Below are 8,383 nucleotides of genomic sequence, written 5' to 3'. Positions count from 1 at the left end.
CTCTTTTCATCAGACAGTTATTAGCTGCTGCAGCTGGCCGGGACAAGTCCCCTTTTTTCTTTTTTTTTCCTAAGTGGAAACAGTGAAGGCCATAGCTACAGATTGGTGATAGCCTGACATCAGCAGTTCTGAGTGAGAATTCAACTGAAATCATATAGTATGTTATTGTGTAGATTACAAAGGATTTTATGGGGTTACTTAGAAAACAAAGCACAATTATGGCATGATTCTTGTAAGATATGTTCTAAGTTCCAAACAAACCACAATTATTTTGGATCATAATGCCTATGGGTTAGTCACCTGCTTTATGAAGCAAGTTTTCTTCTAAAATCATTACGGGAATGAATTCCAATCTTCATCTGTTTTTAGATTCACTTTTCTGAATGAGAGTCTACTCGTCTTAATTATAATGATGGGACTACAATCTTTATAAAATGGAAAAAGTTTTAACAATGGTTGGTTAATTAATGAGTCTCTCTTGTGGCATAGAATGAATTCTTCCTACAGATTTATTTGCATACCAAGAGGCTGTGTCCACTGAATAATTTTTTGAAAGAGATCTGCGTCTAAGGAGAAAATGACTTCTGTTTGTATAGTCTGAGGAGAGTAGGTCTGGGAAACTGCTAACCTAAATTTTCCCCAGCAGAACCTCCTGCAAAATTTGCCTATCACCCAGGTTCAAAATGAAATCTTTTGTTCTCCTTATGTATAATTAAAACTATCCAGTTATTTTAACTACTTTGTACATACATGTATTGCAACAGTGTTTTGCCTAACTGATGAACATTTGACTTTGTTTTGAATCTGCCACAAAGAAACTGACCTTGCCCTGTGAAGTTGACATATAAATCAGAAAATGTCCCTGAACATTTTCTCTCAAGATGAAGAAAAAAGGCAGAGGGGAGGGGCAAAATTACTCTGTACTCTGAATACGTTGAGTTCCATTTTCAAGTGGATCCAAGGCTGTGCTTTGAACTTTGAACAGGCCGACAAAAAAAAAAAAAAAAAAAAAAATTCAGTGTAAGAATGTGACTTAAAAAGCCGCCTGCAATTTCTGAAGAAATTTCATTCCTCTCTTCAAGTGTGCCGGAAAAACTGATCATCGTCGAACAAGGTTAGTATCAATCAGGCAAAGTATATGCCTTTCTGCAGATGACTTTCTTCACTGAACAAAAACTTATTTTTTTTAGCCAGACAGAAAGTTTTTAAAATGAACTCCATATTTCAATGAGGTAACCATATTTAATAAATTGTTTCAACATTGAATTGCTAACTAGTATTACATAAATATTGTTGCTAATTTTTCTTTCATACATACTTTTCTAAAATACCTGTTAAGATTTATTCAGCACAGGAATATTGGGTCAACTATTTTATTGTATTTAAGTGATGAATACGTAGTTTATTACACTAATTACTTAGGCTTGTGGAAACAGTTAATAAAATTATTCTTATGCCTTTTTCAAAAAAAAGCCTTTTTCCCTTGGAAGGTCCAATTTAGTCATAGGAATCTCATCACTTGGGGGGAATAACTTTCTTGTGTTTCTTGTGTCAGGGGTCCCCCAAAAGGAAAAATGCCCCCAAAACACCCTGCTTGCATTAGACACAGTATTATTTTTCCTCTTTTCCCCAAGTCTATTCCTAGCCTAACCTGAACACGATAGACCCACCATAATTCTGTATGCATCCTGTGGCTTAGAGATAATGGTAAACCCCTAGAGAGAAGCTCCCCATAGGATAAAGTCCTCTGATCTGGAGATTCAGTCCCTCTTGTAAGAGGCAGTGAGGGTTGAATCCCAAATAACTGGGGTGGGAGATTCTGACAGGACAGTATCACGTAAGAACTGGTGTAATGTGCTTAGGAAAGCTGTTTTGTTGAGCCTCCTTGGTCAAGTGGTCCATCAGGCATGGAGGCCTGCAGTCCAGCTGGGCTCACAGGGTGTGGTCAAGAGGAAAGGCTCTCAGACAAAGCTAGGTTTGATTATTGCTGCTAAAGTTTATTTATTTATTTAGAGACAGAGAGAGAGACAGAGAGAGAGAGAGAGAGAGAGAGAGAGAGAGAGAGTAGGCAAGGGGCAGAGAGAGGGAAAGAGACAGAATCCAAGCAGGCTCCATGCTGACAGCACAGAGCCTGATGCAGGGCTCCAACTCTGGAACCATGAGACCACGACCCGAGCTGAAGTCGGGCACTTAACGGACTGAGCCACCCAAGGGCCCCTGATTATTGCCTCTAAAAGTGACTGTGTGGCCGGGGCCAAGTGTCTTCACCTCTCCAAGCCTTGGTTACCTCGCCTGCAATGTTGTTTATCTCACTGCATTGCTGGGAAAATGGAATAAGATAATTCGTATGATGAAGGAAGCAGGAAGTAAGTGTAACACGTGATCACCAGTATTTTTGCTGTGGCTGTTGGCTCTGCCTCCAGTTTCCAGGTCTGACTTGGGAAACTTGGAGCTTCAGTTATCCTCCACCGCGGCTCTTTGAACGTGTAGTTTTTATTTGGCAGTTTGTTTTCATTATACAAACCACAGAACGTGAAACTGGGTAAAATCTCGAATGTTAGGCATCTGAGAAGACAGTGGTTTTCACATAAAGGCAACTCAGGATGGTGGGGGTACGAAGAGGATGGGGATTTTCTCCATTAAAATGGAACGTGAGCTAAAGTCAGGAAAACGTGGTTGCGGACACGATTACTAAGTAGTGTAAGACGTCTGAGCTACCCTGTATTGCAGATCAAAGTTCAAGGTTGTGTCCCGTAGGGGGAACTAAGAAGGGTATGGGGAAGGGGGCGGCGCCGGAAGGGGGCCAGCGGGGGCCAGCGGGTTCGGGGAGCTGCAGAGATGGGATGGAACGCGCTGAGCCAGGCGCGGGTGGCCCGGAGCCAGGGCAGGTGGCCCCGGGGGAGACGGGCCTGGAGGGGAGGCGACATCCCGGCAACAATGTGCGGTGCGAGCCAAGGCGCCCGGGGAGCGCACTCTCCTTCTGGGAAAGGTGCTCTCGGCGCCCGCCCGGCTAAGTCAAACCCCCCGCGGGAAGAGGCGGGAGCCGTAGGGCTAGCGGCCGCGGGCTCCTCCCCCGGCGCCTCCGCTATCTGGGTCAGGACGCGGCGGCCGCGGGGCCGGACTAGGGGACCCGCGGGCTCTGGACTGCTGTTCGCCCGCCGCTCCTCTCCGCTCTCGTCCGCTCGGCCGCAGGTCCCCGACCCCGGTTCTCCGACGGCGGAGAGGCCCGTGCGGCGAACTAAGGTGCGTGCCGAGGTGGGCAGCGGGCGGCTCGGCGGGCGGGGGCCGGACGCGGCCGGGGTGCGGAGGGCTGAGGCGGCACTTCCGGCGTCGGCCGCGGCACTTCCGGGTACTGCGCGAGTCCTCCGCGCCACCGGTTCCCTGCGAGGCGTCCTCCCGCTGGCCGGCGCCGCGGTGCGTCAGACTAGGCTTGGGGCGGCTTCCTCCCCGGCGCGGCCCCGCCGAGCCGGCGTTTGGAAGCTTCAGCCCTGGAGCTCGCCGGTGTTTCCACGCAGGCCGCCCGTCGTGGGTGCGCGGAAAGCTGGCGGTGTGCTGCCGCGGCCCCGGCGGGTCCCTGCAGACCCGGGGAGTTTCAGCCGGAGACTCTGGGTCGCCTTTAGCCTTCGCCCCTGGGTCTGACCTTTCAGCCTCTGGCAAACATTTGTGTTGTGTTGTGTTTTGCTGAGACTCCCAATTCTTTGTTTTACACGAAAAGAAGGCCAGATTTTCAGTGCCACAAACATTTGCAAATAAGCCAAACGTCAGCGACCCCTAAATTTAAAAGAAATTACAGGAAAAACAGTGAAAACCTAGATAAAATAGGAGTATTAGAATTCATTTAGAAAGTATCAGGTTATCCAGGTCGCTGTGGGGAATCTGATTGCCAAGTCAAGGTCTCGGAGACAATCCCTTGGGAAATAAACCTCAGGCCTGCGTGTAACCCATGATGTTCCTGTATCCTTGCAAAATTTTTCATACATCTCATGTACCAGAATTAACATATTTTATGTACTTCCCCCTGAGATTCCGCTGATGAGTTAAACGAAGATTATGTGCTGGATATTGCTGAAAACATTCTAAGTAACTGGGTAAAGCATAATTTACATATCTAAAAATTTTACATGTCTAAAATTTCTTTAGTGTTAACATTTTGATGATTTATTACTTCAGTAAGATTCTTGGTTCTCATCTGCAGATAATTATGTATTGCCCATTAATTTTAGATGCCCATAATTTTTATTAAAATAATGCCTATCATTTTCCACCATTATTACTAGCACCTTACAAATCGAAATTCGTAACAGGAATAATGATAAGCATTTGATTATCTAGTCAATAGATTTTTTTCAATGTGTTTTTATACTAAAGTGTGAGTGTGTGCTAATTTGATAATTAAACATAAAAGTTGCGTAAATAACATAACCTTTGAAATTATACTGCAGGCAAGCAAGTATTCTGATTTATTACTTTGCTAGTTACTGTTTTTAACGTGTGGCATTTTTCAAATTCGTGGCTTGGAAGCACATTTATTTTATGCTGTTAAAAAACTCCAACATATCGTGCGCTGTTAGGCTCTAATTGTGGTTATTTAAAAGCGATACCTGCTCCATTGATTCTAGTTTCCCCTCCCCCCAGTTGATTTTAATAGTTCTGAAGTCATATTTCCACTCTGAACATCTCTGCCCAGCCAGCATTCTCCTTCATGTCCTTACTGATGCTTTCGGAATCTTCCTCATGCCCCAGTACATCCAGGAATTCCCCGGGTGACAGTTTTCCTGTCCTAGTTGGATGGGCCCCGGGTAAATGACTTGACAGCTGTATGCCTCAGTTTGCTCATCTGCAAAATAGAGGTAATAGTAGGACCTGCCTCAAAGAGGTAATTTGGAATTGGTGTAATCCCTAAAGAAAAGCTCAAACAAAATTGATACTCTTTGCCATCTCCTTAAACTGGTACAATCTCAGGGAAAAGATCGCCTTCCTGGGTAGATTTTGACTTCCGTTTATTTACTTATTAAATGAAAAAAATTTTCAAAGTAGGCTACGTTTTTTCACGTAAAAGTCAAGGAAGGCCGGGCAGGAATGAGCCAAGAAACAATCGGAATAGGAAGATTTCTTTTAATAGACTTCAAGATCAGCATATGAACATTCTGCATTAATCTTTTTATTGACAAAAAGCCAAGATGTCCAAGCTCTACGCATGGTCATTAGAGAACGATGCAAATGGAAGCCATGAGCATGTAGGACCTTTTCTTGTATCTGTTGCCTTTTTGCAATAGTCTTTCAAAATAATTTAGTTTGGTGATACATTATTTTGTGGAAATAAAAGAGTACGGCTAAGAATAATTACCTACAACTTCAGCTGAAGTTACAATTGATCCCAATCTATTGCTGGCATGTCTCCTGGATGGGGTAGGTGTGGGCAAATGGTTAGACTTACCGTTCAGTTTCTAGCAACTAGGTAAAAATGCTTTTTGCTTAAAAAAATCAATTCTAGGCAAACTACGCTGAGGTCAGGCAGGCCAGATTAAGCATACGGGCTTTCTACTGGAATCCTTGGCTTTAAGAGAAGGGATTCTTAATTCCCTTGGGTATAATATTCACCAACATCTGAGGTAATTTCTGGAAAGTTATTATTTAAAATTTTTTTAACGTTTTATTTTTTTAAGAGACACAGAGGGACAGAGTGTGAGCAGGGGAGGGGCAGAGAGAGAGGGAGACACAGAATCCAAAGCAGGCTCCAGGCTCTGAGCCGTGAGCACAGAACCCAATGCGGGGCTTGAACCTACAAAAGCAAGATCGTGACCTGAGCCGAAGTCGGATGCTCAACCAACTGAGCCTTCTAGGTGCCCCATAGAAAATTATTTTAAAATCATTACTCCTTCTCTTTTACACTTAGACCTGTAATGAAATAGAACATCCAGATAGGATACTCCATGTGTTCATGTGTATCATCTAATGTATTATTTAGAAATCTAAAGAGACATTCTTTTAGGCAGACTTCTTGGAAATATTCTTATTCGCTCTCCCATAGAGCATCATTTGAAACACCACATTTAGTTGGTCATTTAGAGTGTAAGAAACAATGCCTTGGGCCACCCCGGTGGCTCAGTCCGTTGAGCATCCGACTTCGGCTCAGGTCACCATCTCACAGCTTGTGAGTTTGAGCCTCAGGTCGGGCTCTGTGCTGACAGCTCGGAGCCTGGAGCCTGCTTCAGATTGTGTCTCCCTCTCTCTCTGCCCCTACCCCTCTCATGCTCTGTCTCTCTCTCTCTCAAAGATAAATAAACGTTAAAAAAAATAAAGAAATTAAAAAAACCCCAAAACAATACATTGCTTAAGTATGTGAGATCATGGGATATAGACCATAGGAATTCATATGTTTCCAGTGTGCCTTCCCCTGTTTTCACTCTCGGCTGTTTATTTTGTTTCCTATTTCACTTAGAACAATGAAGCCACCACAAAGGACTTTCATAAGCTCCCACTGTCACATCCACCCACCTTCAATCTGTTCACATAATCTGCCTTTTCTTTCATTACTATGAATGAATGGTTTGTGTTTCCATCAAAGGTCAATGTTTGTACTTGGGCACTGCAGTCCCTCCAACCCTCTGCCTTCTCAAGTTCACTGCTGCTGTGATTCTCTGATCTTTCTTCTACTTCATCATTTTATCTTCCTTTTAGAAAAAAATTGGATTTCGTCCATTCCCAAACAGAAATACTGTTATTTCTCCATCTTTTTTTGGCACCATTTTTCCTGTAGAGTCATTACATGATTTCTTCTCTCTTTCCTGGCTTTCTGTTTGCCCATTTGTTTTTTTCCCCCTTCCCTGGCTTCTTTTGGACTAATAGAATATCTTTAGTATTGCATGTTTATCTCCACTCTTGACTTACTATTTATACCTTTGTAGAGGTTTTTTGTTTTTTTTTTTTTACTGTTATTATTGTTTGTTTGTTTAGTGTTTGCCCTTGGATTTACAAATGTACATCTTTTAACTTATTATTATGACACTGCATTATAATCCAAGACCCTTGCAACAGTATATCCTACTTGTCCCTTCCCATACTTTGGGCTACAGTTGTCCTAATTTTTTACTTCTATGTAATAGTTTACTATTATTTTTGCTGTAATAAGCCAATATTTTATAAAGAAATCTTTTTTTTTTTACCTTCTAGTGTTTTTATTTATTTTTGAGAGAGAAAGAGAGAAAGAGAGAGCATGCACACACACGGGGGAGGGGCAGAGAGAGGGGGAAGCAGAGGATTCAGGCGGGCTGTGCACTGACAACAGAGAACCTGATGTGTCACTTGAACCCACGAATGCTTAACTGACTGAGCCACCCAGGCACCCTTATAAAGAAATCTTAAAGTGAGAAAAATGACTTTTTTTTTTTTTTTAACGTTTATTTATTTTTGAGACAGAGAGAGACAGAGCATGAATGGGGGAGGGGCAGAGAGAGAGGGAGACGCAGAATCTGAAACAGGCTCCAGGCTCTGAGCCATCAGCCCAGAGTCCGACGCGGGGCTCGAACTCACGGACCGTGAGATCGTGACCTGAGCCGAAGTCGGACGCCTAACCGACTGAGCCACCCAGGCGCCCCAAGAAAAATGACTTTTGTATTTACCCAGGTATTTGCCACTGCTGGTGTAATTCACTGCTGGTGAATTACATCTCTTGTATAGATCAAGTTTCTGTCTGTTATCATTTTCCTCCTGCCTGAAGAAACTTTGTTAGGATTTCTTGCAGTGCTTGTCTCATGGCATGGATTCTCTCAACTTTTGCCCAAAACAGTCTTTGTTTTACCCTCATTTTTGGAAAATATTTCACTGGATATGAAAATGTAAGTTGACCATTTCTTTCAGTACTTTCAAGATGTCACTTCATTGGTTTTTTTGCTTGAATAGTTTCTAAGGCCATGTCTCTGAGACAATGTCTGCTGTAATCTTATCCCTTTTTCCCCTGTACACAATATGTCATTTTTTTTCCCCACTGAGTACTTTTGTAAAAAATTTTTTAAATGTTTATTTATTTTTGAGAGAGAGAGAGAAGCAGAGTGCAAGTGAGGGAGGGACAGAACATGCGGGGCTTGAACTCTTGAGTTGTGAGATCATGACCTAAGCAGAAGTCAGACGCTTAACCGACTGAGCCACCCAGGCACCCCTCCCACTGACTACTTCTAAGATTTCTTCTTTATCACTGGTCTCAGTGTTTTAATAACATTGTGCCTGGGTTTACTTTTGCTTACTTAATTCTGCTTGGATTATGTTGACCTTTGTGGATCTCTGGGTTTATAGATTTTGTTTAATTTAGAAAATTTTTGGCTATTTTTCCTTCAAATATTTTTTATGCCCCTTTTTCCTCCCTGTAACTTTATATATGTGTTAG

At 43.0% G+C, this 8,383-nt stretch overlaps 1 protein-coding gene across 3 annotated transcripts in view; it reads left to right on the top strand.

Annotated features, from left to right (window-relative positions):
* The first annotated feature begins 1,021 nt into the window (after positions 1-1,021).
* Positions 1,022-8,383, top strand: part of RMDN2 (regulator of microtubule dynamics 2) — a 76,560-nt gene continuing 69,198 nt past the window's right edge. For 2 of the 3 annotated variants that reach the window (XM_053890995.1, XM_019447271.2), the window contains exon 1: positions 3,122-3,243. The gene's annotated coding sequence lies outside the window, so the exon portion shown is untranslated. Of the gene's footprint in view, positions 1,115-3,121; positions 3,244-8,383 lie in introns of those variants that run through there. The other variant, XM_019447282.2, reaches the window with a different exon arrangement.

Source organism: Panthera pardus, unplaced genomic scaffold, assembly GCF_024362965.1.
Source record: "Panthera pardus isolate Hobbes unplaced genomic scaffold, ASM2436296v1 HiC_scaffold_26, whole genome shotgun sequence".
Classification (NCBI taxonomy): domain Eukaryota; kingdom Metazoa; phylum Chordata; class Mammalia; order Carnivora; family Felidae; genus Panthera; species Panthera pardus.
This window is presented reverse-complemented; position numbering and strand designations above follow the sequence as displayed.